The 26,857-nt window shown below is 37.7% G+C and overlaps 1 protein-coding gene across 2 annotated transcripts in view; it reads left to right on the top strand.

Moving 5' to 3' along the window:
• PTPRK (protein tyrosine phosphatase receptor type K) overlaps positions 1–26,857 on the top strand; it is a gene marked incomplete at both ends in the record, with an annotated part of 412,874 nt that overhangs the window by 202,598 nt on the left and 183,419 nt on the right. The gene's annotated exons all lie outside the window — the stretch shown is intronic.

The raw sequence follows: 26,857 nt of genomic DNA, 5'->3' as shown, positions 1-26,857 counted from the left end.
AAGCCAGTTCATCTTCAGCTTGTAGAAATAAAAGCAGCCTAGTAAATGCACTAAGGTATTTGATATTTGGCATTTGCTGGCAGAGGTCCTTTTCCTGGGAGACCAGTTGATTGAGGTCAACCAGATTTTTTGCCTTCTTTATAACATCAATAAAAACGGGCTTTGCTGAACACACACGGATTTAGACAATATGTTAACAGATTTTTTGTTGTTCTGAAGATCTACCCTTTTGTCTAGCAAAAGTACAAGACAATCTTTATCCTAATGGAATGAAATTAGTCCTGTTACAACATGAAAAGAGAGTTTCTATTTTGTTGTTAAGAAAGCAGGACAAATGGATCTGTTTACACAATAAATGAAGTTTTCTCTTTTTTTTTTTTTCCATGTAACAGAGCAATAAAATAGTATTTAAATCACTGTTTATCTCAAAAAAAAAAAAAAAAAAAAAAAAAAAGGGGTACCAACATCAAATTTCACAGTACTCTCATTTTAAATGCAGTATATCGTCCTGCTTGAAAGGCTTGGGTCATATGATAGAGAATACTGTCTTTACAGTTTAAAACATAAGTTCATAGCTTTATACACAACAGCTATATAGGTTTGATATTTTAAGTTTACTTTTACTTTTTGTGTGTTTTCTGGATTGGAGGTCCAAAAAAGTTAACTCTTCGTATATATGTGTGTGTATATATACACATTAAAAATAAATAAAAAGGAAACAAAAAAGATTAATCTTCTAAAACCAGTTTCATTTATTTGACATCATGGTAAAGAACAAGGATTTGTATTTTATAGTAGGATTTATTGCTTGTTGTTGTATTTGAAAAGCAATATACAGTAATATATTTTCTTGTTTGTCTGGATAACCACCAAATAAATCTTGTTAGCCAAAAAAGCATACCCTTAGGGATCAGCTACTCTGGTGTTAAAACTGTACTGAAAATTAACCATAATGACAGGTCCTATATCTCAGTGGCACTTTAAAGCTGACATCCTGCTACAAGGATACAAAAGATGATAATTTTAAAGGAAATTTTTGGGCCACTGATATGAATTGCCTTTAATAAGAGCTGGCATAGTATTGCCCATTGTCAAAGATGACCCAGGGGTAAGAGTTTATTAGTGCATTTCCTTCTAAACTGGAAGTGACAGGGCATGCTTGGGGCCTTTTTGTTGCTGTTTGTAACAAATGAAAATTTCACTGTAGAATTCTCATGCTGAAGAGTATTGATCTGTGTGTTCTCACAGCCAGAGAAGGAAAAAAAAAAAACTATGAAACACAATTTACTTTGTCATGGCTTTAATATTGCTTCCAGATCATTTTGCGTAACGATAAGGTCTTTGGTCTGCAGAAGCCAAACTTCGTTGATGACACTGATTACTAGAGAGCAGGAGGTGAGAAACAGCAGCTGCTGCTTGGGAACTCTTTGGGTGGTTAGGTACATGGCTGAAATCTTTGTATTCCATCTCTGTAGAGACATGCGGTACTGTAATATAGATGTAGAGGCATCTTATACTTTCCTGATGAGCCGTGCACAAGCCAGTCTTGGTAATGAAAATTTCCAGTTATATAACATACATCATGTTGAAACATCATTATTTAATTTTGAGCTTTAACAGAAGAATTACTTTCAACTGAGTTCTAAAACTTCCTTACAAATGGAGTTACCTGGGAGGGATGACATACATTTAAAGACCCTGAAAAAGATAACTCGATTACTCTGATTAATTTTTTGAAGAAAAATCAGACTAGCATAGGATTTGTAATTCAATTATATCATTTTACCTAGAGTAGTTCCAGTCAATAATTTAATGTCTCACCTTTGCTTATAGCTGATCTTCAGCTTTCAGCTCAGTGACTGCCTTGTATTGATTTTTTAGGTAGTTTCTGTGGCATTGCTGTTATTCTTGGATGTGTGGAAGGAGCTTTCCCCTTCTTTTTAGAGAAAGCTTGGCACTGTCAGTACAGTTAGTTGGCTTGTCTTCTTGAATAGGTCCATCAGATTAATGCTCTACTTATATTTTCCTTGGGTGACCAGTAAATCGGCAATTTCTGGGAAGGTAATTGCTTGAAGTCTTCAGGACTGGGAGGAGCAGCAGGCATGATGTGTAAGTAAGAGTGAACAAGAAGACACTGACATTTTTTCTTTTTATTTGCTTTTGAGAGCAAATATATTGTACTCCTAAAGTCTTCCCAGTCCTTTTACTACTTACTGTAGAATTGTGGAAATCAACTGCTCAAAGACATCGCCTGTGCCCTGGCTAATATATCTACTTGGTATATAGAAGTGTGGAGATTTTCCAAGTCAGAGTACCAAGTAGTTTGCTCTCTTTAATGAGTAAAGATCTTAGCCCTGTTACCAGTTATTGCATTATATCTTTGTTCAGAGCTGTTACAAACAACCGGCATGCTGGTCTGAAGTTGGCAGTATTCTTCAGGAAAGGGGTCTTCTGCATCAAGAAACAAGCTAGTTTTCATCATGAGAACTTTAATAGTTTTTGGTTTACCTTTTGTGCTAAAAGTGACTGTCAGGAGGAGGAGAGCTGTGTTCTTATGTGGTTTGCTAGCAAACTTTCTAGAATAATCCCAATTTAGTATGTCATGTAATCCTGGAGGACCATGCGAATGAAACCATCCATTTCTTTGGCTGCAGTGTACCTGAAAGATTCAAATGAGTACTGTCTTCTCTCCTCCCTCTCCCCATAAAATAGCAGTTTTTTGCTCAGATTGCCAAAAAGAATAAACCAAAAAAAACAACAAACAACCTGCCTCACACACCATCTCAAATCATATGGTAATGAATTACACTTCCTGTAAAGTGTTTGTATGTTTTCTTGAGTTTGTTTTCTTTAGAAGTAGCTACATGTAGTTAGCAGGCTTATTATGCAAAATGTTTTATATTCTATTAAATACAGCAAAATCAGCAGTAAATGCAATGTGTTTCATTTGGTGTAGTGGATCTTATGTAGATTAGTTTGAAGAACATATAGACTAGTATTAAAGACAGAGGAAAAATAAAGGAAAAAATCTCAGAATATACGTATTAACTGTAATGTTCATTAGTAATCTGTGAATAACTTCACCATATGTTTGGTTCTACTGATATGTTTCAAAGTTTTATTAGAATCATAAATTAAAAAAAAAAAAAAAAAAAGTTTTCATTAGATGAGTGTAATCTTTTTCCCCCCTACTCATTTCTTCATCCAATCCAAACATCAGTCCTGTGGTGGGATCAAAGCAAGGGAGGCCTATATATTGATTTATAGTTCCAGTGTGGAATTGTCTTAATGTCCCTAGTAAATCCAAATTAGCTACAGAAAACAAAAGGAAGGCAGTTTTCCTCCATATGGTTTCCTCTCCTATCTCCTGACTGTTCTTCAAGAAGTCACAAGCTATGGTAAACTGATCTATGTGAATGTGTTTGTTAACATTAAAGAGGTTGTTTTGTTTGTTTTGTTTGCTTTGACTTGGCAAGTGCTCTGTCCTTTAAGTCCTTTGGTTCAAGTTTTGGTGGGGATTTGTGGTCATGATCTTTATTTCCCTTGCTGGGATTACTTTGCCATTGGGAGCAGTTCTTGTGGAAATAATTCTGGCATTGATAGTTCTTCCTTTCTTGCCTGACATCCCTTTAGGGATTTTATGTAAAACCAGCAATTTGACTGATCCGCTGATGATGCCAGAACACTTTGAAGATGGAGTTTGCCCCTGGCAAATATGTCTCTTGAGAGTATTTTTTATTCTAACAAGAAAACTGAAGTCTTTCCATTTGAGAAAATTGTTGTGAATTTCAATTCACTTTCCAAATTTCAGTTTTGCTTATGTTTTGTTGTTTTTATTGCTGTGCATTTTTTTCTGAAAAAAAAAAAAATTAAAAAAAAGCGCAAATTCTGGTCTTTTTGTGTGTTTGTGTTCTGAATTTTGCTACCTGGTTTATTTGTGCAATATGGTAGTGAACTTAAATTTCCCGTCTAATGACATGGAGAGCACTAGGTGGCAGATTGAGGAAAATGCATCATGTAGTCTGAATGTTTGTATACTGCCTGTTTGCAAACAACTTAACTCTTTTTGGACCAGTTTTGGAAAATGACAGATTCTGTCTTCCGGTATTAAGTTCTCTGTCTGAATAGTAGATTATTTTTTTCCCTCTGGTTCTGTCAACTACCACTAGTTCTGTAAATGCTAGACAAATCAGTTTATTAGGAATGTGTTCAGAAATAAAATGTCAACAAGACCATGGTGGTATGTAGCAGGGCTCCAGACTGAATCTTTTTGTAGTGACTTGAGCATGGCTTTTGGGTGTATGTTTCTCTGAATTCACTGAATTACAGAGCAGAGAGGGAAATAGGGAGGGAGATTCCACAGTCCAAGTTGTTGGAATGTGTGGGCTTCGCATCGTTATCTTGGCTTAATGCCCCTTTGGATGGCTGCCAGGCTTCTGTAGGAGTATGCAAACTTTTAAGCTGAGATCTGGAAGAGCCATGTGGCTGCTCTGCCTGGTTCATAAGGTGCATTTCTGGAGTACAAATATTAATCTTGTTACATTCTTGGACCCTCAGCACTTTCAAAGCTGCTTTATATCCCAAGTTTGCCCTTTAGATCCAGTGTAATTCTCTCATGGTTGTATGCTTGTAGGAAAAGCGGAAGATAATGTCTAAATGACCTCACAAGCAGTAGGAGAACTAATGCAATGATTTTGTGAAGTTTTTCTAACCTCACTAATAGAATGCAAGGTATATTTTTAGTGTATATTTAGGCTGTAAGCATCCTTCAGAGTGCAACATATAATTAACAACGTCTTTCTGATATCCTCTGGTTTTGATTTCTTTATCTTATTAAGATTTTACCCTCTTTAAGCAGGTTTAACTCCGGAAATTTCCTATTCCCAATCCTGTTTCTTATGACAGGTGGACAAGGGTGTTCACCATGAAGTCAAATACTGCCTCCTTAACACAAGAAGAATGAAACAAGTATATAGGAAAATACCTCAGTAAGTCTAGATGTACATAATTAATAGATTGAGCCAGAAAGGAGTTACAGGCTTTTCATATATCTACTGTATCAGAAAGAATAACAGCTTCACTTTGTCATCAGACAAGTCTTCTGTGCAGGAAATTTTGTTTGTCTCCTTCCTTATGGCAACATTTGTCTCTGGTTTATGTAATTAATATGTACATTGCCCATTTTGTTTAGAATGTTGCAGGGCAGTTGCTTTTCTGTGAAGAAGAAAAAGAAATTAGTTTTTAACTGGATTTAAAAAACAATCTGTAGAGATGTAGATTCTCAGGAACTATCAGAAATGCACTGTATTTGGAACAGGCTCAAGTTCACTGTCTGGTGTTGAGCAATCCTGGCTACACAGGACTTTATTTGAAATGCTAAAATACGTTGCAGCGGTCGGTTTCTTTGCATCAGGGCTTACATTTTTTTCAAGAGAGGAATGAGGTGCTTCTTTTTTGAAGTCTTTTCACGTGTAAGGGATTTTCTAAGGTTGTGTGGTACTATCAGAAAAAATAAAACCTTGCATTCTTGACAAAGATTAGTTTGTGCTGTTTGCTGTGCTGGACACTGCCTATCCGATTGCTTCATTGCAGTGTTGGCTTAGTTTGGGTGGAGGGTGCCTCTATCTCTTTATAATCCTATTGAAATCCTTTTAATGTGAACTGTTGCTATGTTGTAGTTCTGTGATTTGCTCTTCAGGAAGATCTGAAACATGTAAGGTAAAGTACATTTTTTGCTTTTATCTTGAGAGAAGAGTTTTATACTACTTGACATAGTCTAGGTTAATATTCTCATTAGGCAAAAGATAGCCTCTTTTGAGCTGATGTGAGTCTTTTTGCTGTATTTTCTGAACTTTAAGGTGACTGATTCAGATCAGAGCCAAAGCCCTGTAGCCAGTTGGGCACAGTAGCTGCTGCTTGGTGCAGAATATCAGAGGAGCAGATGCAGAGGCATGCCTCCCTGGTATAGCATTTTACCTTACAAGGGTCTTTGGTTCAGGCATCTTTCACTTCACTAAGGGGTTGTACCATCTCAGCTTGGACATTAGTTTCTCATTTGTGGAGAAAACACATGAGTAGAGCAGCAGGGCAGGGAGAGAAGATTGCTAGTTTTAACTTTTTTTTTCTTTTTCTTTTTTTTTTTTTTTTCTTGAAAGCAGGCTGCTTGTTATGAGTGCAATACTACAGAGCTTGTTGAAATAGTTTGCCAGATACTAATAAAATACAAACTGAACAACAGAATCAAATAGCAGTGACCATGCAAAGTGATTAAGATGATACTATCTGTACTTTTGTCAATATTTTTATTATATCATCTTCTAAGCAAACTCAATCCTGTTATCACTCAGATAGGGATAGATAATGTATAACCTCTTGCGCCAAGGCATTGATATATAACCTCTAGGTTATATAGGTACCTTTAAAAAAAAAAAAAAAAAAAAAGGAGAAAAGGTACCTAGGAAACTTGAGAACAGGAAATAAAACTTGCGTAACTATTATTATTATTTTTGCAAGGGATTATGTCAATTTATGGTTTTCATTGCCTGGTGTATACGTTTTCCCAACCTCTGTAGTGGATGCCAGTGCTGTGTGGCACTTTACTTTGTGAATCCAAGCAGCCAGCATTTCTTTTTCTGTTTCATGCAAGCCTTCATCAAACCGATATGGAGAGCACATGGGTAGCAAACTGTGTGCAAGTCCTTTCATCTTCTCTCCCCTTGACTCACTTCTCAGTGGAAACTGTGATGAGAACTCTCCTCCCACAGATCTCTGAACAGAAACCAGCAGGACAAAGGAAAAAAGAGGATGAGGAAGGCCATGGATACTGGTGATAAGCTGGACTGATATTTACCAGCAATGGTTATTGTTATTTATTTTTTGAACATTCCCTGTGTATATTTGAAGCTGATCTCTTTTTGGAACTACAGATAGTTTTTCCCATACCTTTTATAATTACTAGGTGTGAAACTTTTGTGTGCAACTAAGTCACATCCTTGTTCCGTAAAGGAGACTTGACTTAGCTGTCCCCAGGAATGAACATGGAGCATGCTTAATTGGTATCCAAAGGTTGTCTTTGACCACATACATAAATGTTCAGACAGGAATGTGCTTTCAAAGTGAGTCTCTGGATTATCCCCACTTCCTGGCCTTTGGTTCCCATCCACTTCATTCTGCAGCTCACAAAATCAGGCAGCAGGTACTTTCAGCACTGTTGATGGCTTTGTTATATATCAGAGAATAATTGAGGTGGGAAGGTGTCTCTGGAGGTCATGTAGTCCAGCACTCCCTTCCAGAGCAGGCTGCCCAGGACTATGTCCAGAAGATTTTTGAATGTCTTGGAGGATGAAGACTCCACAGCCTCTCTGGGCAAACTGTTCCTGCATTCAACCACCTTCACAGTGGGCGAAAAAAATAATAATTGTAATTAAAAACAATAATGCTTAGACAGAATTCTTTGTGTTTCAATTTGTGCCCATGCACTATGAATAACTTGTAAAAATAGGGGAATTTTAAAGGAAGTTGCCAGTGTGGCACGGGGCGGATGAATCTTGACTGTGATATTTTTGATTCTGTTTTTACATAAGCTCTGAACAGAACTGAATTCGATGTCTGTTTTTTAAAAATATTTCATGCTGATTTTATAGAACTATGATGCAGTTGGTGAATTCTCATCTGTTTAAGTTTAGATTCCAGTCTGTTAAGCAGGAGAACCAATGCAAGAATACATCTTACACATGTTTAAACAGCTCATCAGGCATTTCATGAAAAAAAAATTCTCAGATACCATAGATTTACATTAAAGACTGCTGCCACTGCTCCAAGAAAACACTTCCATCTGTTACTGTCTTCTGGCTCTTGTTTCTTGTTGCCAGTGCAGGGAGGCATTCCTGCAGCGGTGCAGTGAGTCAGGCAACCAGGCTACAATTAACCCAGAAAACACAATTTGAAAGTTAGGTTTGTAGTCCTGCACAGATTGTTTCAATGTGCAAAATGGGTGTAAAGCTGCTCCCTCTGCCTGGTTGGGATACCTCTCTGCCTTGCACATGAGTTAAATTGGCTCTTGAAGGTGCCTGAGCACTGGGGTTGGCATGAGCGGATGAAACGTGGAAGGGGCAGGAAATGCTCCGTCTCCTGCTTGGCTGGCACCGAGCTATTACTTACTCTTGTTGGGTCTTGCAGAAACAACATCATAATTTGGCAGTCAAATAAATGCAGCTTTAGCGGCCCATAATACTTAGTCAAAAACACTGAAGGCTTATAATGTGAAGTACTGAATTGGGGTGTGCTTGTCTGGGTGGTTCACAGAAGCAGAAAAGTGAGCTCTGTGCCAGCAGGCTTAGTGTCAGCTGCAGGTAACGTTCACCTGGGATTTTCTGCCCATACAGCAGATCAGGTATTAACAGCCCTCATACAGACAGCATCAGCTGTGCATCACGTTCTCTGCATAATCCAGGAAAAGCAAGATTTGATGTGGCCTCACTTGGCCCAGGTGAAAATTGTGCTGCCAGTGACACCAGAGAGGTGATGTTGCCTGAATGTGGTCTCACTATGTACATATCCTATATCTCCTGTTATTTTCTCATACCCCTCCTTACTGGGAAGGTACATAGGTGAATCCAAACAGGGAACAAAATGTCTGAAAAATTAAAATGTAATCACTCTACATAGTGGAAACCCGATTTATCTGTAGGTTATGGGGTCTGGTGCAAAGGAAAGAATGAGATGAGGGAACGGCTGTAGGCAGGTGTAACTTCAGGTAGGAATTAAAGGGGTGTCTTTGTTTCTTCACATCTGCACTTTATTCATGTGCGAAAGATCATTTGCAGGTAATGTGATTTTTCTCATCTTAATTAGAGATATCTCCAGACTGCCCCACCACATCACTGCTGTATTTTACTTGGTTAATTCACCTTCCACTAGCTGCTCTGTCTGTCCATTTATTTAAAGCAACACTTCCATTTGATTGCTGCAGCTCAGGATGGTCTGCCTCAGTTTAAATGCCACTGATGTTAGTGGGGAGGTTAAGAAAATATTTACTTAAGGGTAGACAAAGTTCTTTCACCTGCCATCTTTTTCCAGTGTGGGGGAGGGAAAAACCCCTCTAGATTTGACATCTCTGTGTATAGTGCAGGGCTGTTAAAAAGTGTGACGATGAGTAGATGCATGGTAATGATGAAAAGGAGTGCATTTGGAATTCAACATAGATGGCAGAAAATGCAGGATGTCAGAGAAGCCATATATTAAAGGGAATTTGAATTGGAAACTGAATCCCAACCTGCCACTGGGGGCATTTTGATCATCTTGATTTATTAAACTTTTATAACAGCATTCAGATGAAGCTGAATTAAAACGCTTAGTCTTGGGTGGTTTATAGTACACAAGTCATCATGCCAGTGAAGTCTTGCCATGATCAATGTAGAGTTAATCTGAGTTCCTTTTTGAATGCAGGTGCACCTGTGTGCTTTAGTATGTATTTAAAAATCTGATAGTGTTCTAATACTGAATCACTTAACAAAAATACAAAGTGAAGCCTCCCCTGACATTAATTTTCAGCTGCACTGAGTGAATCCTGCTATTAAATTGTAGCTGAACTGCAGGAATACAAACTGCATATATATTCATATAACGATTTTATATATTGATAAATGTATATGCAGTATAAAATAGCTTTCTGTGGAAGCATAGCAATATTTCCTTGGAAATGGGTCATATTCCTGAAAGACACAAGATGCCTGCAGTGTGGTACTGGTCTGACCATCTCCCCGCTTCAGCAGCCATACACGGTCTTACTGAAAACAGTCTCTGCAATAAAAAGAAATCAATTACTATTAGAGTGGCACTGCAGGTTAAAGGCATTACAGGTTCACACTCAGTTTTGCAGCGGGGTGATGATACTTAGCTGCAAATGGGGAATGATGCAAAAGATGGATGAGACAGAGTTCAAGGAGCAGTAATGTGAGGGTCCAGTGCTATCATTCCAAGCTGTCTTGGAAACATGATGGATGGTTCAGTGACAAGAAGCAATAATACCAGATGATGAGAGATTCATCTCCAGATCTTGAGCCCACTGCGTGCCGTCTACCTTTTGGTGTTCTAGTGGCATAATAATTCCTGATGTGTTATGAAGAGCTAAATTACTGTACTTAAGCAACTAAACTGGTATGTTGAGTTTAGTAACCCAGACTTGTAGGCAGCTGCTAGAAAGGCAAGCAACATATCACACGCTCTTGCACATTGTAAATTTAATTACCTCATATTTATGCATAGTACTTGTTGACAGGATCTTGTAAGGTATGCTAATATGGTAGGTAATTTGTTACCTCCAGAAATCACTTTCCATGTGCCTTCTGATCATTATCATGAAACATGATAAATGATCTAGCCCATGAGGTGTAAATGAAAATGAAATGGATAATTGGATCCTATGTCTAAATTGTGTCTGGAATAGTTGTTGCAATTATAATGGAATTTATCTAATAAAAATATGCTTTGCAATGTACTAGTGACCTTTAATCATTTTGGTGGGGGAGTTATTTGAGGATAATTTTGAAGAGATTACAAAAAGTTTACTCAGAATAGTTTGGATAGAAGATTTTTTTTCTTCTTCTTTCCTAAAGAGTTTCAAATATTTGTCTATTTAATAATTCATAGCTGAAGTTGGAACATGATTATCCTACAGCGTTAAGTGCTGGAAGATAGTATGTTTGCAGAATTATATGTAGAAAATAGTGAGAAATATATCCATCTTTCCTGAAGAAGAGGGGAGGCTTAGCTACATGCAGAAAGAAAGATTTCTTCCTGCTGAGATGCTGAGTTGAATTTGGATGTGCTGGTTTACTGGAGAAGTTGACACTGAGACCGATAGGAGATTGCAAGCAGGCAGGTCTTAGAGAAGATTTAAGGAGTGGTATGAGGAAAATAAATGTGTTTCTGCTTCCCAAGTCCATGTATGCTACTCGTGGCAGAGTCTGTGCCCTTCCCAGCACCCCCCAAGAGGAGGGGGGAAAACTCTTGTGTTAATAATGAAGTTTGAATCTTCAGCTCTTGCCTTATCTTTGTGTGATCCTTTTTGGAAAACTATTTTGTGTCCAGGACCTCACTGGTAACATTTCATATTAGTTGTTCAGGACCTTTTTATTGCCCATTTAACTTCTAAAAATGGTGGCATATCTTTTACTGTCAAACATTTTGAGTGTCAAACATTTTGAGTCTGCCGTCCAAGTTGACATCTGAATTGATCATGGTAAGAACTAATTGTTTTTTTCTGATGATAAAAGAGGAAATTTTCTCAAATAGGCTTGTGAACTAAACTGAGATAAACTTAATTGAACAATGTTAGTGTTAAAGTGAAAGTACATTTTTTGAATTCAAAATTGCCTGGAAGTGACCTGTATCGGAAATCTAAGAGTCTAATAAAAATGATTAGGAGAGATGGTGAGGTAAATCTCTCAACAATCAACTTTATACATTCCCGTTATCATCCAAGAGAGCAGGACTCAAGTACACAATATGTTCCTAACCAATTTGATCTGAAAGGCTCAGACTTTGCATGATGTTGGTTCAAGGCTCATAAAGAAGGAACTATGCCCAATGAGGGTTTGTGGTGTTGAGAGTGATCATCCCAATTTAGCTTATATTACTTAATTTGAATGAATAAATAACAGTAAAATATTTTTAATTCTTTTAGAAATATTTTCAATTTTTCTCCAAATAAATGGTTTACAACGCAACTGAATATAAGCTTTATTTGAAATTTCCAAGCATCTCAGAACTTCTGTAAGGAATGTTTCTGCAGGATGTTTCATTTAAATGTTCGAGTGTTTTATTCGATTTTTGCTCCATGTAATATGTTTTGTGGTAGTTCCCAAATGCCATATGGAATTGTACTTGTCTGTGGACACAAGGCAGGCTACTACAAAGTGTCAATGCCACATGTGTTTTTTTGTAACGATGTCTATAGACTAGCTTACTCATTTCCTGAGGAAATCAAGATTCATGTATTATATTGATTATCTGCTCTATTTTGTTAGCTAGTATGCATTAACTGTTAAGCCTTTTTTTCTCTGATTTCTTTTATTCAACGTGAAGTTGCAGTTCACAATGTATGTGAAAAATCCATTTTATTCTTACGTTGTTATCCTCATGGTAATATAAGGTTTTTGTCTGTTCTGGTATTTTTTAAAATGGAGTTGAAAAGGCTGTTGCTTCTGAATGGAGATGTGAGCAAACAGAGAGTGCTTCTTTTAGGCTTAAAAATTGAGGTTGCAATCTCATGACTTTCAGTGCTTTCTTTGAACTTTACTCTGACTTGGAAATGTGTTGACAGCAGATAGAAATGTCTTGACTAATGCTTCAGCTTTCCACTTCTCTTGGGCTAGATGACTTGCGTGTCCTAGAGAAAACAAGATACACTCATGGTGTCAAGCTGACAATATATGGGTTGCACCTACAGGCCATGGCAGTGTTTTCCACTTGCCTTTGTTGTGTATAGAAAGGAGCTGCTGTTTGGCAGTGTGTGAAGCACTGCTAAATGCTGGCTACCGTGCATGCCCAGACAAGTGGGTACAGTGGTCGTGGGTTTTGTTTTTGTGTTTTTTTCATATGTGGGGTGGTGGCACAGTCCTTCCTTTGGACATACACAGAACAGCTCTTGGTCATCCTGAATGAACTACCTGAGGATGAGGAGCGATCTCAGGTGTTACCGCAGTTGAAGACATCATAGAATCATAGAATCATAGAATATCCTGAGTTGGAAGGGACCCTTAAGGATCATCAAGTCCAACTCTTGACACCGCACAGGTCTACCCAAAAGTTCAGACCATGTGACTAAGTGCACAGTCCAATCTCTTCTTAAATTCAGCCAGGCTCGGTGCAGTGACCACTTCCCTGGGGGGCATGCATCATATATACTCTATAGGATGACATGCATCATCCTATAGAGTACAGTGTTCACCTTGAAAACCAGCCAGAAACATAGTTTTTCTATGTCTTTTTGACCCTTTCCTAGACCAGTCCCCCCTACCTCACATCAGTGCAGGGCAATGGGAAAGGCAAGAGATCAGAATATGGGCAGAAGAAAAGCAGCATCTCTGCACATCACCTTTCAGTGTCCTCAAACCAACCCCTACAGACTTCTGTGGAGTGTGAAAACAGAAGAGTGAGGAAAGCCAGCACAGTCTTCCCAAGCGTAATAATGACTGAAGCAACAGTTCCTGCTCAGCTCTTGAACAAATTAAAGCAACTTGGATGACATTAGTGGTACTCAGCATTTTGACAGTACATAAACCAGAGTCCTTGTCTCTGATGTTTTTCTCCATTTTGCTTTTACTTAGGCGAAACCTGGCATATGTTCCAAGAAGCTGGTAGGCAATTCTGAAAAAGAAAAAAGCCAGCAACCAAGCAAACAAAAAACATGCTTGCAATCATGCTATCAGTATTTCTGCAATACTTTCTACAGTGTGATTTAACTTACCCATCTTTTGTGTCCTACCTGCTGGTTACTGCTATTATCAGTGGAGCAGAGAAAATGCTGTTGGGTTGCATGTGCCAATAAATGGCATCAAACTAATTGAAAAGTGGTTAAAAACTCTGTCTTTGTAGGAACTGAGTCTTTTTCCGAAGGGAAACCTAAAAGGGAATTTAATTGGGCTCTTCAAGTACAAGATTAGACTGTGCCAACATTCTGGCTAGCTGCAGACATGTTTGACATGTTTAAGATATAGTTTGAATTTAGGCATTTAGGCTTTGGACTTGTGTCTTTCTTGAAATCTGTCATTGTCCCATGTGAGAACCTGCCCCCACCTTTTTTTTTTTTTTTTTTTTTTTTTTTAACTGCTTAAATTCTTTAACTTCAACTATTTCTTAATGCCATTTCAGGAATGTCTTTGACCTTTCTCTTGTATTTTTCATTCAACGTGGTTGCCTAAAGAAATATTTCACGGGTTTTATTTTTCTTGGGAACTTCTCAAATACTTGACCTCTAAGTATGTGGACTTTGCAACAGAAAAAATTATGCTCTAGTGACACTTCTTTTCCCTGCAAATTACCCTTGTTATCAGTGACATTTTTACAATTAGAAACAAAGTACTTTACTTAGGTTAAAAAGTCGATTGAGGAAGTACAGGTTGGCTTTATTCAGGCCAAGCCAAGTGTCTGTTTCAAGAAGTTCACCAAACAACTTGCTGGAGTAGCAGACGGAGAAGACTGGCTTACTTGATGTTTCATTTTGACCAAATGCTATTACTATTTATTTTTAAAATAAATGAATAAAAAGGAATTTAATGGTATGTTGACGCTTCCAGGCTAGAAAAAGAATGTGGTAAAACATGCATCGTGAAAGGAGGAGAGTGTTCTTGCTTTGAAGGTGAACATTTTGTACAGCTGCTACTGCTTACATTTAAAAAGAAGAAAAAGAGTGTGCCAAACAGTATGTGGTAGGTGAAAACTGTCACTTTATTGAGGAGACTCTGTTCCCTAAGACATTTGCACCATTAGGACTTCTAATAATTAAGATGAACTATATTTCAGCAAAAAGACAGCCTTCTGGCCAACTGACTAAGCAGATGCCAAGTGGAAGCAAACGATGAAACTCAGTTGAGCTCTCAGGCAATTAACAGAAATTAATGGACCAGGTACCTACAGTCTGTTTCCTGCATGTGTCAGTTCAGTCCTTGCATTTCCTGCACTTCCAGATCTTTTGGGGTTTTGCCACCTGAGGTTTCTCTACTGAAACTTGCAAGGATTTATCACTTGCTTAGAAGAACTTGTGGAATTCCTGTGTGCAATTTAAAAATTTCACAGGATTCTGGGTTTCCAGGAATGTAAGGGAATTATTAAAGTGATCCTCTAGTGGCAAGAATCCTGTTTGGACTCAGGACTTTGGGGTGCAGAGGAGACCTGATGTGTGTGCATTGGTGTCTGGTGTTACATACAGCAGGAGCACCAAGAGGCATGGCCATACTTCTTTCTCCTTTCCTTCTACCACTCCCAGCAATGTGCTGTTCCTGCAACTGGTCTGCAAAAGCTGAAAAGACTAGGGTGGTTCACTCCCTCGATGATGTGGTCACCTTCAGATTGGTTTAGCTACAATGTGAAACCACATCCTATGTCTGCTTTGCAAGCGGATTACACTAAACTGCAAAAATCTTCGTGCCTACATGGAAATATGGTATGGAATGTTTCTTTAGATAAATGCCACTGTCTTGGTGTTATGTTGTGTTTTGTTTTTTTTTTAGCTTATTTTTATGAACACGTGTTTAGAGGAGTTTATACAACAGAGAGGGGCTGGTAGGATATACTAGTGTGCTCCCTCAAACTCACATTATATTCTCCTAGTAGAGGAGATAACCATTATCCAGCCCTGTATAGTAAAATGCACAATAAACCTTATCTTTGGATTGTTAAGAAAAGGAAAGGTTGTGCTTTCACATGGAAGAGGAGAGAATCTATGAAAAAAAAAAATCAAGGAAAGAATGTTAAAAAAAGTCTCAAACTGAACGTTCAATTCAAATTTGGAATAATAATCACTCAAATTAATTCAATTACATTTAGAGTGTCTTTTCCACAATATCCTAATGAAGTAAGCTAGTGTGATTTGTGTAATTGAAGTGTGCAAAAACAATCATGTCTGTGTAGTTGTTATGCCACAGTAGTAACATATGAGTAAAAAGATAACTGTGGACACATTACTACACTGCTATGAAGTGTACTTGAAAATTTCATCTTAACTAAACCTGAAAAAGGAAAAAGAAAGTGTGGAAAAATGCACACTTCCTAAATGATTTGTTGAGTCTGAAATAAAAATATCCTTCTGCTGAAGAAAAAGTGACTGGTTGTGGTATTAGAAGTAATTAAGTTACTTGAAGAGACTGACATTTGAAAGGAGGGAGGCAACCAGAAAGCATTTTTATGGTATTCATAATTCAAAAGAGAAGAGAAGAGGCAACACAAAGCTAAAAGTATTATGCTGAAGAGCAAAGGAGTATGAACCTGGACTGAGGTAAGGGCGAGACTAAAGACACTTAGGTAGAAGTGTGTGTATGTTTTGTTTGTTTGTTTGTTTGTTTGTTTGTTTTTTTACAGTGAGCTAATATATGGTATAAATGACATAGGACATGAGCAGGAATACTTTATCTAATTTTTCCTCAAGGTATTAAATAACATGACAAAGAGGAAATATCTGGGTTGGTTTAACATTTTCAAGGGTTACTTTGAGCTTCAACGGTGTTACTGGCCCCTTTCCATTACACATTTTTTCTTTTATGTGTTGCAGAGAAAGAAATGATAAATAATTCAGGCCAACAAAAGTATATACACCACAGGGTTAGAATACTTACCAGTGGGGGAACTGTTTATTCTGACTGTGAAACAAAGGATGACAGCAGGGCAAAACATTTTGCCTTGGCAGGAGAGGCTGTGTAGACAAGTGGTAATTTTATCTTCCTTTAAGATATTTAACAATTCTAAGCCCCAGCAGTACTCATGGATTGGCCTTCAGTAAAAGGAAGAGTTAAAGTTCATGCAAGCTATTTTACCTGCCGACTTTGTTTACCATAGCTGTTTATTTCCGCACCACAAACATTAAAGGGATGATAGGATAAGAGAAAGTTTTTCGTATATATTATGTATGTGGGATGACTTAGTATAGATGCAATGCAAGTATGCTCTTACTACCTCTGTATTACATTAACCATTCAGGGATGTAAATATGCAGAAAACAAATCTCTTTTCAAGTATTTTTCTTATACTGCTTTAGATCTGCAAAATAGCTTTTATTTTGAACCAAAAGCTTTCCATTCAAGCATCAGAAAAAAGAAAACTTGATCATTTATAGTAAAATTGAAAGGAAATGTAACTATGTAGTGAAGCACCATTCACGACCTGAAAGCGAAGGAAGTTTGGAACATTTATAGTTTTATGGGGGGAGGTGGGGGTGCTCTTTTTCCAACATTCAGTTAGTAATTTGACCACTGCTATGTGTGTGGTTTTTGTTTGTTTGTTTGTTTGTTGTTTTTTCCTTTGGAGAACATGATAACAACATAAGAAAACACTAATACTGGGCCATAAAATCTACTTATTTTAGTATATAACCTTAGGGGAAGATGCAAGAATGGGGGAGGCATGTAGTGAGTGACACTCTTCTCCCTTTGTATTTTGTCATAATATCTCAATCTGCAGCTTAAGATTTCTCAAGCCAGGGTATCTACATTTGTGCACAACATCCCTGCGCACCTTCTATGAATTTGTCAGATCATTTTGAAATTGTGGGTTTGCCCATCATCCTGCAGCATTGAATTTCCACAGTTAGCTTGAGTTTTGGATGGAAGGAAGTCCTTCCCTATGTTCAGAAAGCATCAGGCCACTCTTTTTCATCAAATAGTTATATACAATCATTTTTCACTGCAAGAAATAGCGATTAATTGCACATTCATCTTTTTCGTGCTCCATGTCATTTCATATACCTGTAGCATGTATTCCGTCATCCATCATTCTTCCGTCTTGAACAATCCAGATTTATTTACTATTTCTACATACGGAAGTTGTCCTAGGACTCTGATAACTTCTCTTTGGTCTTTTCTATGTCTCATCTCCTAGCTCATCCAGCAGGAAATGGGAAAACCAGATCTCCATCTTTTCTTAAAGATGTGAAAACATGATGGGTTTACACTGTGGCATAAGCTGTTACACTTTCTTTTGTGTTCTGTTCCTAATAATCACTGATGTCTTATCTAACTTCTTGTCTGGTACTGCGAATTGAGATGATATGGTCATGAAATTCCTCAGAGGGATATTATTCCTGTCTGATTATACTGATTTAGAGTGCATGAGAGATTCTCTCCATCGCATGCTCTTCTTTGTATTTATCGACTTTGTCTTCATTTGCTTTTTTATTCCCTAGTTCTTTAGTATCGTAAGGAAAACAAGATATGCTCTATAGATCTATTCATGAAATATTGCCACTACAGTGCAGTAATTGCTGCAGTAATTGGAGCCGTGATTAAGAACCACATGTTCTTCCTGACCTTCCAGGTAGGCATATGCAACACACTTCATGAGTGTGTTGAAGAAAACATTTCAGCTTCAAAAAGGGGGATGTAAAGACATTTCCAAGAATCCAAGGGCATGTAAGCTAAGGCACTGTCCTGGCAAGTAGAAAGTGTTTGCTCAGATTCTCAGTACCGTTCAGGAATGAGAGGAATGGATGTGGAACTTCTTAGGAATTTCTTTATTTCCTTAGGAAAGGAAGGAAGAAAGGGAGGAAGAGAGGAAGAAAGAAAAAGTCACTGCTCTATAGAGAGAATTCTGAAATATCTTCTGAGTGCCCATATTGTTATCTGATGACCCACATGAGATTGGACTGAAAAGTCAAAACAAAAAATGTTGTTTTGGAAATGCAAATGTAAACATTTTTATTTCTGCTATTTGCTAAATTTGGATGGATTTTTCAATTTCTTAGCTTAACCATCTCTTAATTTTTATTGAGTGTTTTTCTCCATCCCCTCCCCACCCCATCCTCTCCCTGACAGCAAATCCAACCCAAACTTCAGCCTATCTAGCCTCTTTGATTCACAAGGAAAAGACAGATTTTTGTATGTGGAGTTCTGTTTTCAATTTCTAAGCGTCCGTACTTAAGAAGGTATAAAATATGTGTCTGTGAGATTGGTTTACGGGGCTTCTATATTCTTGGCTGTAACTAAAGTTGAGTATGAAATAGGTTTCCTGCACTTGCATGGCCCTGAGAAAGGTATGTGGAGATTATTTAAGGTATGGAGAAAAAGCCACAATTGGCTTTGTGCTTAGGGTCACATAGCCTCTGAATTTTCACAGGCTGGATATGGGTGCTACACAGAAGTAGTTGCACCTGAATGTGCCTCAGAAGGTGGGAAAACAGGCTGTGGCAGTGTGCCCTCAGAGAGGACTGAGAGATGCTCATCTAGCCAATAGCTGGCTTTTCAATTCAGCAGCCAAAATGTTTTAAGTCTTAAGTCAAAGTAAGTGAATTTTGGAAGGAAATGCTGTTCTAAATAAGGAGGGAAAGAGTCAGGGGATTTTTTTTTTAAATGTCAAAATACTGTGTAGTAGGTTGTTATGGTTGGAAAAAAATTATGTGTACCTATTCAGAATGTTTCAGTAAACCTAATTTGGCTTTCCCATTACGTGATGAGGAGGAGGGTGAATACCACATGGAGGCGTTCCTTAAAGCAGTTGAGATTGTTGTTTGGATCTAGGCTAGGCAGCCTAAGTAGAGTTGAGTGAGGCAACTTCACCAGTCCTCAGGCTGAGTTCACGGCACTTCTTTTTCTGAAACCGTGTTTGTAAGAAGTGTAGTAAGTCACACGAGGGAAGTTCCTTGGTGCTTTCAGTTATGTAAAAAAAAAAAAAAAAAAAAAAAAAAAAAAAAAAAAAAAAGAAAAAAAAGAACTCTCGAACATCAGAAGCTTGAAGCAGGATTTTGGTCTCTGACAGGAAGAGTCATGATTTCCTTTGTCTTCATGAAAAGCACTATTTAAAACACCCAAAAAAGTGTTACTTTGTGTAACATGGCCAAAAGAGCTAAAAACTATGCAACATTTTTTCCCCATGGTTACATGCATTTGTTACTGACACTTAGATGAAATGTTAGGGCTTTTAAAATGCACTGTTCCTATTTGTTTACCTGGTAATACAGTAGTATCTGGTTTATTTTTGTCTCCAGGTACTACTGAAATGTGCTCTGAGCAGCTTGGTTCAACATACAGAACCACCTGAACACAGTCTTAGACAAAATGTCTGTATGCACAGGCAATCTGAATTTAATAAATAACATAGTTTGCTTGTGCAATCTTTCAAGGTAGCAATCTCCATAATAGAGTATATTATTACAAACTATATTATTAACAGTAGATCATGTGTTTGGAAAAGAAAGCTTGTACCATCCAATTTCTGCTCTAGTAATTTTTTTTTCTCTGCATTATTTCTGTAGTGTGGTTGATTTTGTTTGTCTTTCATATGTGAATACACAAGTGTCGTTACTGAACTTTCAGTGTGCTAGTGCAGCCTGAAGAGATGTTGATTAACACATTCAAGATTCAAGAAATGCAGTAGAAGAATAAGAAGCTGTTACTTTCTCAGGTTTACTCATCAGAAATTTAGTAAGATTGTGTAAAGCAGTTAAAATATGGTACCAAAAAATGAACAAAATTTGTTAACTAGACTATTAAATATAAGGATATTTTATTTTGGATATTAAAGCTGTGATTCATACTCAGTTGCACGAATTAGTGCAGTGTATAGAAATGATCATTTTATTGCCCCATATTTTGTATCCATATCTTCAGCTTAGTCATTTGGTGTCAAAATTCCTGTCCTGACGAACACTGGATTTAAATAGTGATTTAAATAACTGAAAGCAGGAGCACAGCAATGCACAATCTCAGTGGGTCCATCCAAGGATTCCTCCCGAAGGAACTGCCAGGAGAGAGAGGACAAGCTGCATAATAAGCATACATGGCATTCCCCTTGATACACCGTTAGTGTCTGATTCCTTTCAGCAATGGTGAGTTCCTGAGCCTGCTGTGCTTTGTTGAATTAGGAAGGGGTAACCTTCTGTTGTCCACAGCACCACATGGATATGAGACTACTGGCTTAAGCATGAAGACCCCTTCCTTTATTTATTTTTGAACCTGCCTTCTAATATCTTCACTTGATGACCTATATTTGCTGTTTTGGAAAAGGCAGAGAAAAATTGAATCCTACTATCTCTGACGTGTGATTGTTTGGTTTTTTTGTTTGTTTGTTTGTTTTAGCCATGTCACAATATTGCTCTTGGATCATGTCTTTTCCACCATGTAGAGCTCTGCCCTGCTCAGTAGTTTCCATGATTCCAGTTACTGATGTGTGCCCTTCACTGATATTTTTGCAATCTAGTCATAAATAGGCAGGTCTGGAGGGGTGTTCAGGATTGTGCTTCTCAGGTGATGAAGATGGCATTTAACAAGAGTGCTACCACTTCCTCCCACCTGGTAGAAATGGAGACTGAATTTGAGAGTCAAGTCTTCCTCAGTGCCCTATCATCATGTTAATCGTTTGTTCTGAGGGAGTATTTCAGCAAACTCCAATGCAAGGTGTTCCGTCTCTCAATTAGGTGGTGTCCAAACTGTATTTAAAAACCCAGTCTGAACTCCCCTTGCAGTGGTGTTGGAAGGCAGTCATGCTGAGGTATGAGTACAGTGGCACTGGTGATGCTGTGTCAGAGCTGCACTGTGATATTCTGTGGTAGAACACCCTAGAGGGTCTCTTGCTTTATGTGAAATGCTAAAAGGAGGTGACAAAGACAGGCATAATTTTGCTAAGACCTTCATGTAAACACTGCTATTACCTGGGCATTTGGGATCTCCTGTTATCACGTACCTGCATTACACTCTTAAAATAGAAATGAAATGCTTTCCCTTCTCCATTAAATCTTGCAAAATCTTGCAAACTGTTTTAATGCAATGTCACAGCTACTTCAGTTCACTTAATAAGCTTTCTTTGGTGGCAGTTATTGTTGTATAAAATATAAGCAGTGTGTATGCATGTATAATATGTGCACATATATAAATGGCATGCAACTTCTATCTTACGGTACAGGTATCTCTTAATTCATTATAGGTGAACATCTAGTATTATGGATTAGTTGTGGTGTAGTTTTACAGACACTTGAGCTAGCTTTTATTGATAGTCCAATTAGGTTGAGATTGAATGAGTCTATTTCATACAAGACCAGAAAGACACTCGGTGAGTTACTAGTCAGATTTTTCCTGCTGTAAGTGGTCATACTAATCATATAAGTATAACTACAGAAAAGCAAATGTCTGTGTCAATAGAAATAAGATGTAAAATTTAGACTCTGTTAGTATACGCTCAAGGAATTGCTCTTCCAGATTAAATGGTTGTTAACTTTTTGTCATATTCATACTCTGAATCTTTGTTGCAACTATGATAAAGATGACCGTGATACTGTCAACTTATAGAAAGCTTGAAAGAGCTATTCCTCAAAACATGATTTTATAATCCAACTCATCTAATGCACATATTCACTTTAAAGCTGTCTGTGCTTTTATGCCTTGTAGTGAATTTGGGGTTCCATTCATTGGGTATCAATTTAAGTAGAAGATGCCTTCTTCGCAGCAATTCTGTTGGTCTTGACAATTCTACATTTTCAAACTCTTTGATGCCAGAACAGTCCATCTGAAATGTAGATTAGTAAAATGTCCCAGTAAAACCAGTCTAGATACTTTTTAGGTCAAAAGACTGCTCTATTTCTATTAACCTAATGTTTTGCTGTCTCTTTCAAAGGCAAATATTCTCATTCCCCATTTTTGTTGCAACATCAAAAAATAAATCCCACAACCAACTTAACCTTTCAGAGTGAAATTGTTCTTCTGGTATAAATGAAATGAATTTTATCACAACATTTTTTCTTTCTATTTTACAATGCTGCATTTTCAAAACTTTTAATGAATCACTACGTTTTATTCATTCTGTTAAGAAAGAATGTTTTTTGTTAGCATGCACAAGCAGTGAGGATTTTTCTTCTGTTCTGTTTTTCTAGAAAGCTCTTCCAGGCTTTTAATCACAGATGAAATCCATTTGGCAATGAGAAAGATGTACAACTGCTTTCATATCTATTCTCTTTACTTCATAGGTGGTTATTCCCATCTAAGTGCCATGGCAAGGATGTTGGTTCTTTTTGCCTTTCTCCCCCTGCTGCCCTTTGAAGGAGGCTTTCATGATAAAGCTAAGCATATCTAATGTCCAGCACCTGCTGAACAGGCGGTCTCAGTCCTCAGTCCCCTTCTCCTCTCTCCCAAGCACCTGGACTTGTGCTCTCACTGCTGCTTCTGTGCTGACTCTTGCTTTTATCTCAATCCACTGGGAGTTGCTACAGGGACTTCAAAAAGCAGGAAACCACTGTGTGCCCTCCCTCCCCACAAAAAGATCAGCTTTAAGCCTTGGATATAAAGTAGCACTGTAAGCAACACTGATGGTGGGAAGTTGAGGAGAAGGGTTGTCTGTTCAGGTAGGCATTACATGAAGCGTAATTCACATCTATGTGGGTCTCCCTTTTGGTTTCTGCTCGTTTGTTGTAAAGATAGAGGTAAGTGTCTCAGTGCCTCCTATAATTAGCCCCCTTCTCCGTCATTCCAGTGGGCTGCCTTCTGGCACTTTTGGCAAGAAATATTTGGGCATGCTGTGATAAGAAATGTGAAGACATTGCTGGTGGGAACATCTAAATGTATCTTGGTAAAGGTTATGAATAGAAATAGAGGGATTTGAGCAAGGAAACAGTCCATCAAAAACATTTGCGCAAAAGTGATGGATTCTGTCTTTTTTTTTCCTTAGACTTGAATAGTCTGAGCACACACAAAATCTCTAAATAATCACTCTTCTGTAACCCATATACTGAAGTGTATCCATTTTTTCTTTTGATAATAGTATTCAAGTGCTGACAGAAAGCTTTTAAGGTCTAAGAAATGGGATACCTGAGAAAGAACTTTGTAGAAGAGAGAGAGTATTTATCCTGCTCTGCAGGTATTCATAGATACCCTGCCAGTCCGAGGAGGAAGTTTTTAAGTTCATCTCTGTCCGCTCTGTCCACATAAGGGTCTCAGTGTACCTTGCCTCCTTAAGATGGTATGTGTGCTGCTTTCCTTTCTTCCTTCTCCCACCTCCGTGTGTTAAAGTCCAGGTTGGAATTAATTCTTATGGTAAAATTGGTCTTTAAAACACATAGCTTCCTGTGTTTGGTGGGTGAAATAACCAGCAACAGAAGGACTTAGAGACAATGAATGAGAGATTGGGGCTGTTTGGGTGGGCCCCACAGTGCTGCTGGGCAGATGAGTTTAGGGAGAGCAATGCAAGACTGGGGCAGGAGCGGCCTCAAGGACACAATTTGGAAGGTGACCCTGTAAGTGTGCAGGCATTTGGTTTCACATACAAAACCTCAAAAAGGTATAAAATGGCAGTGAACAATTCTGTCAATACTCATAGTATCTCAGGTGCCAGGTGAGCAGGTTTATTACAGAGAATGGGGAGGATTAGGAAGGTCAGAAAAGCATGGTTCACCTTTTACATGCTTGAAGTTTCTATAATTGCTATTAAATAAAACTGTAAATGCTTGCAAACCAAAGCCATGTCAGCTATTCCTCTCAGCTGCAAGTATTTTATATTTCAGTTCCCTTCTGGTACAATGATGTATACAGCTCATTGAACTTAAAGAGCATGGTACGGTTTTGAATTCTGCCTGGCCATCATATTGTCCCAACAGCATGTAAAACATTTTTCTCTGTCATTTAAAAGGCATGCAGGAAAGCTGATAAAATTTTGGATTAGCTCTGGCCTGGTGTCATGCATCTTCCAAAGGGAAACTGGATGGACTCTTCCACAAATGGCAAACACACCAGGAGGGTGAGAGGGCAGGCAGGGGAGTGCAAGTCTCCCAGGGGCAAAGTCACGTCACCTGTGCCCAAAGCTGCTCCCTCTTAAAAAGGGGAGCTCTACCTTACAGAAGAAATACAGCTTGACTGCATGCAGATAATTTCTAGTAGTTAATATCAGTCTTATGCTGGTAGAGTTGATGTCTTTCCCTGAGTTCCAGGAGTCCTGGGTGGTTTTTGTTTTGTTTGTAAACTTTATATTTGATAGAGGCATAGAGCTAGTAGGTCATAACTCTACAGAAATGCTCTGTTTTTATTGGAGGTGTTTGAAGTCTTGATTGTTTGTAAATATGCCACTATGACTTTTGTCCAGCATAGACACCTTCAAGAGTAGCTGCCCCATGTGTTGTTTAGGCAGTTAAATGTGAGGATGACCAGCATCAAGAAATAAACAATCTTTGCAAAAATCTTCACAGTAGCAGTTATGCCAGCTCAGGTGGGAAATTAAAATTATACGTATATGTCATCAAGTAGTTGAGAAGAAGGAAGAAAGAGAAAAATATTATTCTCCCTATCTACCTAAGTATCTAGAAGTAAATCCTGGAGTTCCTAAAAGAATATTTTGTCATTTTTCAGGCACTCCTTCCCTAATCTCTGGTTTTACTCCTCTTCATCCACAGCATGTGAATCTGCATGCAGAATGCAATATTGTCAAATATCCCATTACAAAGCTTTGTAGAGTCAAAAGCAATTCTTTCTTGGGAGGTTCCAATTTTTGAAGAAGGCATTCAATTTTATTCTTAACCTGCTGTTTCCTGACAATGAAGTAGATAAAATAATTCTTTCCAACAATAATCTCAATGTTGAGATCTCAAGGGAATTACTGTTTCATGTGGATAATGAAGTAATTGTGATCAAGTCTTTGCCTGAGACATTCCCTATGGCTGACTCATTTATACTGAGTGATTTAAAAAAAAAAAAAAAAAAAAAAAAAAAAAGATTTAAATGTCTTCTCATTACAGGTGCCAGTTTTTCTTAGTTTTTCTTACGTGTATTCATTTTTCTGGCAGACTTGTACTGAATGTCTTTAGCCCAATGCAATCTTTTTGACAAAATATGCTGTACTCTTCTAATTGATTCCCAGAGTAGCATGACCTACTATCATTCAATAAATAGGCATGTGTTCTGTTGGTAAGTTGTGTAAAGGGATGACATGCTCCAATTTTTAGAAAGACTTTTTTTTTATGTGTAAGCTGAGTATGAGCTTAACCTTGTTTACAGTTTCTGCTGACAATGCTAAAGCTGCACACTGTTCCTTTATTTAAAGGAAGATAATAAAATGAGTGCAGTGGTGTTTCAAATCAAGGTGAATAAAATGGCACAGTGATGCATAGGATATGAAATCACTATGCAGAAGTTAGCAGTTTCCACTGTTGAAATAATTCTTATTTCAGCACTTCGGGTGGTCAGTAACTGATACATCACTTATATAAAATACATTTCAGCTGTATGAGCTTGCAGACATTGTGGTACTTAATACATAATTGTGATATATTAGGCAGGTGCTCCAAAGGAAATCGTTCAAGGTGAACGTGTGACATAGTATTGCCATTTGCAGCCTCAAAATTAAAGATGATATTACATTGAAATACGTCAGTATCCTAACTAACCTGGTTTTGTGAGCTCACTGTTCAGTTCTTCATTTGTTTGTTGTTTCTCCCTTGCTAACTGATTCTATATGTAATATCCCAAATCTTACTCTGTCACAGATATTTATTTTGAATGTTTGTTTAAAATAGATCCTTTTCAGTTTTTCAATTCCAAGTAATGAAAAGGCAATGAAAAGGATCTTACAGGCTCTCTTAGGTGAGTTGGGTAAATCACTTGATGCAACCTAGTCACTGAACTATTGCTCAGAATGAGTTCTTTTGCTCCAGACAACTAACTTTTAATTAAATGCTAACTTTTTGTAGGTATTGGGTATCAACTTCAGGGCAAGCAACTGGTGCTAGATAATGGACGGTTGTGATAAATTGTGTTTTAAAGTCCCAGAGAGAATATTTCCAGAGTCATAGACATTGCATGAGAAACATTGTTTAGATGAAAATGGGAGGAAAAAAAGCTTTTTTCTTTGCAAAAAGAAAAGAGCTTTGTGGCAGAATGCTAGATCACAAACTGTTCAAGTCTCTCCATGAAGCACTTGGTCACAGGACAGCCTCTGGGATAATTTTGAGTTATCTTTTGATTTTTTTTTCTTTGATTTTTTTTTTTTTTTTTAAATATAAAGGGAGACTCGTGGCAATTTTGAATATTTACCTGTAAAAAAAAATCAATATGATTTAATTCAATCATTTTATGGTATAGTATGTTAAAGTCAGTAATTTGCCAACAACATCTTTGCATCCTTCTCTTCAGGGTATTTATGGCGGGAGATGTTGTTAACCTGCATAAACAGTGGGAAC

The sequence above is a fragment of the Netta rufina genome, assembly GCF_964035555.1.
Source record: "Netta rufina genome assembly, chromosome: 3".
Taxonomy (NCBI): Eukaryota; Metazoa; Chordata; class Aves; order Anseriformes; family Anatidae; genus Netta; species Netta rufina.
This window is presented reverse-complemented; position numbering and strand designations above follow the sequence as displayed.